We start from the raw sequence: 10,835 nt of genomic DNA on the forward strand, positions 1-10,835 counted from the left end.
AAGCGCGGGTGGGAGGGAGCCGTCGCGCAGGAGCCTGAGGAACCGTCCCACGCTGCTGCTGGCCCGAGGGCGGCTGCGCCCGGACCTCCCTTCCCAGAGCAGCCGCTGGCGGGAGCGGGCCAGCCCCGGCCCGGGGAAGGTGTCGGCAGGCTCACGTTCACCCCGGTTGTCTCCCGACACAAACCCAGCTGGGCTGCGTCCCACCCTCTTCCGCCTGCGCTCCTGTACCGCAGCGCGCTCGCTTGCTAGGTTCTGGTTTGCGTAGGGCCGTGCTGCCTGAGGGATGGGCTGCTGGGCTGTTAAATGGAAAAGAACAATATCGTGCGATTATACGAGTGGGAGTTGCCATGGAAACTCTGAGGGCGCGCTGGGGAGCAGCTCCGGCGCCTGGGAGGTGCATTCCTCGGCCGAACCCTGTCCGGAGGAGCGCAGGCGTGGGCAGGGAGCAGCGACGGGGGCTGCGGGTTGCATTGCCCAGCTCCGGGCTGGTGGGAGGAGAAGCCCCGGAGCTGCGTGGGAAACACAAGCGGGTGCGAGGCGAGGGCTGCTCCGCTGGCTGCCTGGTGCGGGTACAACCCCTGCGTGCTCTCCTCGCTGCTTGGCGAGCAGCTCTGTGAGGCTAATGAGTTACTGCTCTTTATTTATCAGGGCCGTTACCCAGAGGAAGGGCCATGGTTGTGTTCTGGGCCCGAACAATGGGTTTATCCTTTGCCAAACAACCTCTTGCTGTCAGCGCGCTCACGGAGCAGCGTTGGTACCCGAGACCTGCGTGGATCTTCTGGCGATCCCTCGGTGGTCACGCGGTGGCTCCCCGGTAGCTGCTGGGAAGCCGAGAGCAGGGCAGCCAGCACGAGGGTGGGAGAGGGGGCTGGAGGTGGTGCTCCTGCAGCCCCCCTTGGGCAGGGCCGGTACCCCAGTGAGGGTCACAGGAGCGTCCCCCTCGGCCGGAGGGATCCTGCCGCGCTTTCCTCCCTACTGCATCTGTGCCGATTCACGAGGAGCGGCCCCTTCTCTTCTCCTGGCCGCGTCCGCATGCAGCGCGCCGAGCCCCTGCGTGGGGAGCCAAGGCGAGCGGGCGGGCGGAGGCTCGGCCGGCATCGCGGTTTCGCGAGCGCTGCAGCCCCATCCCCCAGCCCCGGGGGTTCGGGAGAGGGACGCTTTGGCTGCAGAGGTGGAAGGTTCCCGGGGCTTTGCTTCTGCGGTGCTCGGCCTCCCCAGGGAGAGGGTGTGCCTGGGGCGGCATTGCCCCTCTGAGCCGGGGAACCTCTGCTCCTTACGGCTCCTCCGGGGGAGGACGAACTCTTCCCGGCCTGAGGCATTAATCATCTGCTTCCCAACAGCGATTTCACGCTAAGCTCAGAGTTAAATCCCCCCTGAAGTACGGGCTGTGTGTCTCCAGATGAAGGGTTACAACACGTGCCTTGTACCTGCTCAGATCTAAGCACCTCTGCCCCAAACGCTGTGGGGCGCGTGTGGCTGTCTGAAGGCACAGCAACTCCGCAGCTCTGAGCCCAGACCGCCGGCGGGGACCCACCTCCCCCGTTAGCCGAGCCTCTTTTGAGCTAAATATGGGAAAGAACGAGTGATCGGAGCTGTGCCAGCATCCGTATGTCTGTCTGGGTCGTGTGTCCCTGGAGAGGTGGATGGTGGACCGAGCACCCTTGGCTCCTGGCCCCCCGGTGAGGCTGCATGCGCTCACAGGGCCGGGGCTCCGGGTGCCCTGGTGCCCCGGACGGGATTATACCCGCTGGAGGAGCTGAGGCAGTGTTTGCAGAGAAGGCGATGAAGTGTTTGCAAGTGCGGAGCGCTGGAGCCCAAACCGGGTGCCCTGGAAGGGAGGCTTTTGGAAGCGGGGCACCCCAAGCCCCGTGCTGAGCCCCTGCCTCCTTCCTGGCACAGAGCATGGGGTGACCAAGCCTGGAGGAGCTTAACTGGAGGAGCATTTCCTGCAGAAAATGCTTTTACACATGGAAAATTATTTTATTTAGGAACTGTTACAAGCAGTGATTATCTGTGCTTCTCAGGCTGACCCCAGCGCTGCGGCTGCGAGGCGGTGCTGCGCAGCAGCCGGCATTTGGGCCGTGCATCCTGCCCCACGCGCTGTTTCGCCTTTTTCCTTCCTTTGCTCCAATCTGAGGGTGATTTCCTGCGCCGTGGGGGCGCGGAGGGCTGGGTGCATCCTCACCTTCTTCTCCTGCTGCCATTTAGAGCCTGCCCAGCACAGCAGCGTTTGTGTCGAATGAGCCCCTAAGGCTCCTCCGTCCTCGTGGCGAGCCCTGCTCCACAAGCTCAGCTGCCTCGGCCGACGCTCCGGCTCCACGGGACAGGTGGGAGAGGAGAGGAGAGGAGGCCGCAGAATGCCTCCTGCCACTTTGCCCAAGCTCAGCCGTGGCACCCTCACAGGTGAGCGCTTCCCCGCTGGCCTCTCCGGCCGTGGCCTGCGTGCGCGGCGTCCGCGGTGCTTTGGGATGTGCCGAGGGCAGCGCGGGCCCTCCTCGGGGAGCTGCGCCGCAGCGGGTTGGGCACACGGAGCCGTGTGCCGAAGGGCGCCGTTTCTCTGCTCTCGGTGCGGGGGCATCGCACGGAGGGACCGCACGGCAGCATTGCATGGGGGCATCGCACGGTGGCATTGCTGGGCAGTATTGCACGGCAGCATTGCTCGGTGGCATCACACGGCGGCATTGCTCGGTGGCATTGCATGGCAGCATCGCACGGCAGCATCGCACGGCGGCACCGCACGTGGCTGAGCTCGCGCGGCAGAGCTGCCTCTCTCCGCTCTGGCTGCCTGTGGAGGCCGGGCTGTGCCAGCGTGCAGGGGCTCAGCCCTGCCGTGAGCAAGGGAAGGGCCCGGGGGTGCTGGAGCTGCCTGCGTTGGCTCCACACCAGAGATAAGGAGCTTACACCGGGGAGTAAGGAGCTAATAGGTCCCCCCCGCGGGGCTCAAGCCAAAGTCCCTTAGGTTTAGTTGTGGCTCCCTCTTAACTGCAATAGGCTTTTGCGTGCAGGCGCTCGCCGGGCTTTGCACCAGCTCTAATGCCGCATGCGATTATGCCGAAGCCTTGCCCTGCTCGCTCCTGGTAATTAGTAACGCAAAGCGGAACGAGCGAGTTGAGCGGCGGAGAAACGCGGAGAGCCCCGAAGGACCCGCTGCTGCCCCCGGCCCCACCACGGGGTCTGCTGCCTGCATTGCCCTCCTGGGCGTCTGGACACTGTCATCAGCTTCTCTCCAAGGAAATCAGATTTCTGCAGCTGCTCTGGGGCTGTGAAGGAGCAGGGGGTGCCTGGGGCTGCCAGAAATTCTCTCCCCCCTCAAGCATCATCCAGCAGCTGCTCCTGGGTGTCCCCGTTAGGTTTCGCTTTCCGTGGCATTCCCTCTCTTACTTTCCCCCTCCTTGCCATCATTTCGCACCAGCTCTGAGGAGGACCTGGGACACGGTGTATCTCCAAGGAACACCGTGTCCCTCCAGAATGCCCGGTTTTCCTCCCTGCTCAGTAAATCCGGAGCCCGCTACGCTGGAAGCTGCGGCCACGGGCTGCTGCTCCTCTCCAAACCAGTTGGCGAAGCATCGCTCAAACCTCCCCATTGCTGCAGAATATCTGTGTAAAGGAGGGAGGCTGATCTGCAGCACAGGAGGGAGAGAAGGGAAAAGACCGGGGTTCCTGCCCAGGGGCTCAAGGCACCTGCAGGGGCTCCCCCCTAGATGGGGAAGGGAGGGGGCCCTGGGGACACCCCCAAAAGCCATGAAGGAAACCCCAGTCCATTCGCCAAGGTCGGCATCTTTCAAGGAAGGTTTACAGTGAGCGGAGGGGGAAGCTAAAGCGCAGCAGATGAATGGCCCGAGTGGTTTCCCTGCCGCTTCCTCCAGCTAACATTGAGTGAAAGGCCCCAGCAGGGCCCGGAGCTGAGGGGTGAGGGAGGGCGAGGGGCTCTGCCTCCTCTGCATGAGCAGCGGCTGCCCCCCGCGGGACGTCCCACGTCTCCGGGGCTGCGCAGGGATGGCCTTTCCAGGGTCATCCTTCCCGCTGAGAAATCTCAGCCCACGCCGGCGCTTCCCGGGAGACGGGGGACGCGGCACCCCGCTGCGCTCCGGCCGCAGGGAAAGCTCGCGCTGGCTCCTCCGCGGCCGCGCCTGCCCCGCTGCTTGCTTCCCTGCAAAAATCACAGCGTTTCTCCTCGGCTGTCACACTGCGAGGCTGGGAAGGCAGGGGCGGTGACGCGTGGACGTGGCTGTGCCTCCTGGCCCGCGTGCGAGAGGAGGGGTGCCCGACGCGCACAGAGTCGCCGCGGCGGGCGCCGGCTGCCCCTGACTCGTTTTGCATCACCCTTGAGTCCCACCAGCCGCTCGGCGGGTCTGGGGGCCCTTGGCTGGGCAACGCCCGCTGGCACCATGACAGAGGGGAGGGCGGGGGTCCCGCGGGAGCCGCACGACCCCGCGCACGCCCCCGTCCTTTGCGGGAGGATGAGGAGGGCCTGGCGCAGCGAGGCTCGCATGCAGCTCTCGGCTCAGACGCTGCTCGTCACCTTTAATTCGCACTGAAGGGTTGCTAAATCCAGAAACAAAGGCTGCTTGCTAATTAGTTTATTCTTTAAAGCAGCCTTTCGGGAGCAACTAAATCATCCTGGAAACACTTCCTCCTGCCAGGGCTGCGGAGGGATGTCATTACTTCGTTAGGTCAGCTAATGGAGCTGGAAAAAACCAAACCTGTGCTCACGCTCCCTCCTTCACGTCTCCCGGAGGCTGCTGAGATCAAAGCCTGGGTGACAGCGTGTGGCGTCACGGGCCGAAAGCGGCAGCTGAGACCGGCCCTCCTTCCCCCAGTGCTTTCATTTAGAAATAAGCAGCGAAGGCTCCTGCGGGGGGGCATCCCCGGCCGGCCGGGACCCTGGCGCTGCAGCCCCGCGACCTCCCGGGACGCCACACGGCGCTCCTGCCGCAAGCGTTTTTTAAGAGCAGATTTGCTGAGAAATCACATTAATTCCCAGGGTTGCTTGGGATTCTGCGGGGAAGCGTGAGAAATTTTGTGAGAGGCTGTGGGCAGATCGTGCGTTTGAACGAATTCTGCAAATGAAATACGGGGCCGTGCAATTTTTGTTTCTCTGTTGGTTGTCTTCTCCCTTTTTTCTCTGCCCAGGGGCGTGGGGGGGGCTGCAGGAAAGCACGTCCTCAGGGAGCAGGGGGGCACCGACGTCTTAGGAAGTTTTGGGTGGGTTTTTTTGGTTTTGCTTTTAAATAGGGAGAATATTGCACCAAAAAAAAGAATGTTTTACCCCCAAATTTTTCCTTTTCAAAATGCCAGCATGTGGCTACCTGCCACATCAGAACGGGGCTTCTAACTGCTCCCAGACCTCTGCTAGCTCCGCACGGTTCTCCTTAGGAGCTCCTCATCCTCCCGGCGAAGGCCTGAGACAGCAGAGTAACTGCAGGCGCCTTTTCACAGCGTAACCCACCGCTGCCGCCGTTGCAGAGGGACGAGGCTCCAAAGCAGCGCGAGGCCGGGAGGTGCTCGGCCCCTCGTACATCCCCCGCTGGGAATCCCGGCAGCGCGGGACCAGCAGAGCTGTCTCCTCTGCATTTATCCTCTGGGAAGCAAAAGCTCGTCCTTGTTGTAACTCCGGTGCACGGGAGCTCTCGGGTGCAGCCCCAGAGGCGTTCAGCTGCCGAGGGCGGCTTGCGCCAGCGCCCGGGTGCCCAGACATGCCTGCGCGTACCTTTTCATTAGAGTCTGTTTGCCTTGTGACACTGCCTGAAGCTTGTGTGCGGGCAGGGAGGCGTTTTGTGCCAGGCACGCCACGGTCTGGGCTTCGGGCCCTATCCTGGCAGCTGCCCTCCGCACTCTCACACGAACCATTTTCCGCCCGGATTTTGGGTGCTGGATTCAGGCGCCGGGAAGGAGGGAGCTGGTGTGTGCGGCAGAGCCGAGCTGCTTGCCGGGGTGTGCTGGAGCTGGGGAGCGGGGCAGCGTCCGCCCAAAGCCGTGGGGGCTCAGGGCTGGTTCCCTGTAGGAAGGCAGTGTAGGGAAGGGGCTGCTTCCGTCTGCCCCGGAGGGTTTAGGGCTGTAGTTGGTGGGCACGGACCTGGCTGAGGAAGCCCTGAGTCCCTCCGTAGCAAAATGAGATGATGCTTAAAAGACAGAAGAACCCCCAAGCTGCGGTCGTGCCCTCAAAACAGCATCGGTTTCGCACTTTGGTCCCTGTGCCATTGTGTGGACCAGGTCCTCCCCCTCGCCCAGGCGGGCTCAGCCGGGGACGAAGGCACGATGTGCTCAGCCTGCCCGCCCCGTGCCTTCCGCGGTGTCACCAGAGGGAGAAGCCGCTCAGCTGGCGCTGGGATGTGTCCCCGTGGGGTTGCGTCTGTGCCCTGGGAGGGCTGGGAAAGGTGCCCACTGAGGGGCTTTGGGGTAATGGAGCGTCCCTGCTCAGCGATGCCTTGGGCAACCACAGCTTTGGGTCCCTGCCGTCTCCACCTTGTTCTGCTGCTGCCTGGAAACGTGTTTGGGAGGACTGGGGGGAAGAGGCAGGCGCCTTACGGGCCTCCCTGGGGCTGGCAGAGATGCTGACATAAAAGCAGGGGCTGATGTTGCCCTGAGAGCCCGCGTCAGAGCCCTCGGCGGGTCGCAGACGTTGAGGTGAGGCTGGAGAAGCTCGGTGGGAAGGCTGGTCCCTAACTGGAGACGTTTCCTGGCCAAGCTGCCGTTTTGGCACTATTTGTCCTGTGGCTGCATTTGCTGTTGCGTTTGCTGGACGTCGTTACCGTCGCTGTGGAGCCCGCGGCCCCTCGGGCTGCAGCGCGCTGGCGATCGTGACTCCTGCTCGCCTGGAGCCCCGAGCTGGTGTCAGGGATGAAAGGCAGCCCCGTTCCCGCCTGCTGTCCTCTCGCTGGGGTCTCCTCCTGCGTTGGCCCCGCAGCGGCTTTACCGGGTCCCCAGCAGAGCAGACGGGGGTCTGCAGGTCTCCGTCAAGGTACAGGCACACCTCAACCCGGGAGCCCGTGCCCGGGAGATGGCATGGTGCATCCGCCGGGGCTCCTGGCCCTGCGACAGCCCTCACGCGTCCCATGAGGGACAAGGAAAGTGCCTTTGGCGTGGCAGAGGCCGGCCCGGAGGCGTCCCGCTGTGTGCTGGCTCTGCGGCCAGGGCGGCCGCCCCCGGAGCCGCGGGCGCGTTATCGGTCGGACGCTCCTGCTGCTGCAGTCGCTGCTTTTGTTTTATAATTGGGTGGAGAGTGGAAACCTGGCGTCCTCTTTCTGTACAAACAGGAGGGATGTATTATGCAGGGGCCCAGCTCTCTGCATCGGGCTAATGAAGGTCCCACCCCTCCCTCATCTCTTCTCTTCGTTGCTGAGCTCTCCATGGAAATGGGCTGAGCATCGTCCCTGCGCGCCCAGGCGCTGGCTTGGCTTTATCAGTCTTAATCAGCGGAAGGTAATTAGCGATTTCCACCCCATTCCCTTCCCCACAAACAACTCATGAAAAATCTGCCATCAGTTTAAACCTTTAAAAAATGTTTGTTTCCAGATACCTCTGGAGGGGCTCTTGACTTCCTGCCTGCGTCGTTACAGCTTGGGAAAATAAACCCCCCACATTCTAACGCCTTGAGGCTCCAACAACATTTAAGACGCGGAGTGAAGCGCTGCTTCCCGGCGGAGCGAACCTGGCGGCAGCTCAGCCCCGCAGACACGACCGAGGGCAGCTGAAGGTTTTTCCACTCTCGGGAAGGTTTTTCCAGGCTCAGCCCCGCCGTACCTCGGGCCGTGGCCCTGCCGCCGCCGCGAGCGCTCAGGACTCGTGCCCGGATGCTGCTCTGGAGTCGGAGCAGAGTCAGGCCCCGGAGGAAGCCCTGCTGAAGGCACAGCTGCTGCCTGGCACAGCTGATGCACGGGTTCGTGGAAAACAGAAAGGAAGGGGGATTTTTCTCTGAAGAGCTAGCGGCAGCAAGGGGGTTTCTTTTTGTCCCCTCCCAAAGGCTTTCTGGAGTGTAAAGGGAATCTATATTTCCTTCTTCTCTGGACAGAGGGCACGTGCATCTCCAGCCTCTTCTTCCTTCCTCCCTCCCTCTCTCTCTGGTCCCCATTTCTTTAAACCGTGGGGAAGGGCAGGTTCCCAGGGCGCGGGGGCTCTGCGGTCTCTCCCAGCCCTGCTCCCGGCACCCCTCTGCGCGCCGGCTGCCTCGGCTGCGGCGCCCTGGCTGCGGAGACGCGCCGTGCTTAGGGGACGGGCCGGCCCTTCGCTCCTGGGTCCTGTAGAACTGCAGGGCAGGTCCCTGGCGCTCGCAGCTGCCCAGCGCTGCTGCTCCCGTGCCTGTTGGCATCTGAGGGACAGCGGGACAGAGCGAGAGAGCTGCACGGCAGGGACTGGGCTGTGCTGATTTTTAAGGGAGCTCCACTTTTCCCTGTTTACTCCTTGGATTGCCTTAAGCGCGTCAGTGATGGCGCGTGACCCTGGGAGCGAGGGATGCCGGGGCTGCCTGAGCTCCTGCCGGCAGCCCTTGCCAGTCCTGATGCTCGGCCCAGGGCTGGCATCTACACTGTGCCCGAACCAGCAGGACGGGGCTGCCGTTCGGGAGCCCTGACCCGCGTGAACCTCCCAGCCTCCGCTTGAACCCGGCTGCAGATGAAGGTGATGATCCTCCTCCCGAGGTGGGATAATTACTTGCCTGGGCCTTCCTTGCGTGCTTCTCGGTCCATTGCTCTCAGCAATTAGCCCTTGGGAGCGGCTGGGGAGTAGTTTCTTGTGTTCGTTCTTTCTCACGGGAGTTTCTCATCAGAAGCTCTTCCCCGTAATTTGCTCTGATGTCTCTCTTTGCCCTGGCTGAACCTGGGCGGCAGCTGTAACCTCACCTGCCCACACGTCAAGGCGAGTAAAATGCCGGTCCTGCCGTAAAAGCAACATCTGCAGGTGGGGGTAAGGGCCCACAGAGCTCAAGCTGCATCTCCTCCCTGCTGCTGGCGAGGGCTCCTCTGCTTTCCAGAAATCGCTCTTCTCATGTTCATAGAGCAGAGCTACCTCTAGTGCCCAAATCATACCTGGCAAACAGATGCAGATACACATGCTAGTGGTTTTGGTTTTTTTTTCATCCTTGGAGAATTAATGTTATAAAAAAATTAATTTTTATTAAGAACTGCTGTGTCACATTTTGGACTTTTTTTTTTTTTTAAATGAAGGAAAACCCAGCTACCCCAGAGTAATCCCAAACTGGTGCCTGAGCCAGCCCTCTGAGCGTCCGAGGAGATGAAGTCAGGACTCCTGCCTGCCACAGGAGCAGGGGAAGCCGAGGCCGGCGGAGGGAGGTAAGAGGAGGTCGAGCAGGCCGGTGCTGGAAGGAGAAGGTGCAGTAGGACAGCGACCTCGCGCCTGGGTGCTGCACTCTGCGCCCACGGGGAGCTGCCAGCGGTGGGCTCGGGGACCCTCTCCCCTCCGCTCAGCCACGCTCGGCTCCCTGCACCTCTCACCGCCCAGAGCTGCTGCGATGCCGGCGGCAGCGCCGGAGGCTGCAGGAGGGACGGGGCCAGGCCCAGCTGAGCCGGGGAGCACGGCAGGCTTGACCGGCAGGACCGGCGTTCGGCAGAGGCCACTGAAGCTTTCACTGGTCAACCGTCAGAGCCTGTCCTCCAGACGCCTTCCTCCGACCCCCCGCAACACCTCCCTTCCCTCGGGAGCGGCAGCGGGGGGTGCTGCGGTCAGCGCCCCCAGGCCAGGCAGCACGCAGCGCTGTGCCGGGGTACGCGGTCCCGCTGGGTGCCGTGTTTGTGCCGCGCCGCCCGAGCCGCGTAACCAAACACTGTAGGTGCCCCCGAGCAGCGTCGGGTGTGTTCCTGCCAACCCCGAGTGGAAACGGGCTGGAGCGATGGCGCGAGAACGTTGCATCCATTGGCATGTTTCTACTTTTAACACGTTAAAGATCATGTCTGTAACCTGCTCTAATTTTAGGCTGTGGTATATCTGTGCTGAATTCCCAGCACGGAAGAATGACTGCAGGTGTAAAATTAGATGTATTATTTATGGGCTGGCGGTTACCAGTGCCCCATCACTAAAAAGCGCGGTGCTCATTCGTCTCCGTGCTCCTGCCTCCCATGCTTCATACCAATCGCCTGCCGCCGCCTTCCCGTGCCAGGATTAGCCTGCGATCAAGATCTTGTTATCCAGGCGGAGGTTTGTAGGGAGAGGACACCATTCCTGGGTTTAGGAATTGATCCGAATTAGGATCAGTTAAATACAGTTGCCTTTCATTCTTGGTGGCTTTGGCTGGCAAGAGCTAGGAAAGCGCGCTCGTGAGCAAGTACAAATGGCGTGTTTCTAGCCTCTGCCACAGCTGGAGAAAAGATTATGTGAAATAACTAACATGGGAATGTTAATCGGCATTAGCTGTAGTCCAGATTCCATTATCAGGAATGCTAAATGCAGAGGAGGAAAGCGCTCGGATTAGGGTGGCTTGGCAACAGGCTCTCTTCCCCAGTGTTTGGGCCTTGTGCTCCAGGATTTAATCTTTTATTTAAAATACGAGTACTTTCCTTTCCCTCGTTGGTACGACCAGCAAAAACGTACAATATACAGCAGCTGTAAATCAGTGCAGTGGTGTGTGCAGGCAGCCCGGGACACTCTTTGGAGGACACACTGAAGCGGCAGCTTATTCGTGTCGGCATAAACGCCCCTGCCAACGTCCGACCAGGGGACCCGGCGTGCGGAGCCTCGTGGCGTGGAGAGGCAGGCGGCCCGTGGGCCCGCGCGAGGGGCGGTCGGCCCCGACGGCTAGTGGCACTCTGAACGTGCACCCGGTTTTCCTCCAGGCCTGAAAGGGGTGAGCAGCAACGGAGTGTGCGAACCAGGAGACGAGTCTC

General features: G+C 61.9%; 1 long non-coding RNA gene across 1 annotated transcript; it reads left to right on the forward strand.

Annotated features, from left to right (window-relative positions):
- The first annotated feature begins 6,961 nt into the window (after positions 1-6,961).
- Positions 6,962-9,916, forward strand: LOC135314245 (uncharacterized). The gene is made up of 3 exons (XR_010373680.1): positions 6,962-7,422; positions 7,516-7,879; positions 9,162-9,916. It is a non-coding gene; the product is annotated as an uncharacterized LOC135314245 (long non-coding RNA).
- Positions 9,917-10,835: the final 919 nt, after the last annotated feature.

The sequence above is a fragment of the Phalacrocorax carbo genome, chromosome 7 (genome assembly GCF_963921805.1).
Source record: "Phalacrocorax carbo chromosome 7, bPhaCar2.1, whole genome shotgun sequence".
NCBI lineage: Eukaryota > Metazoa > Chordata > Aves > Suliformes > Phalacrocoracidae > Phalacrocorax > Phalacrocorax carbo.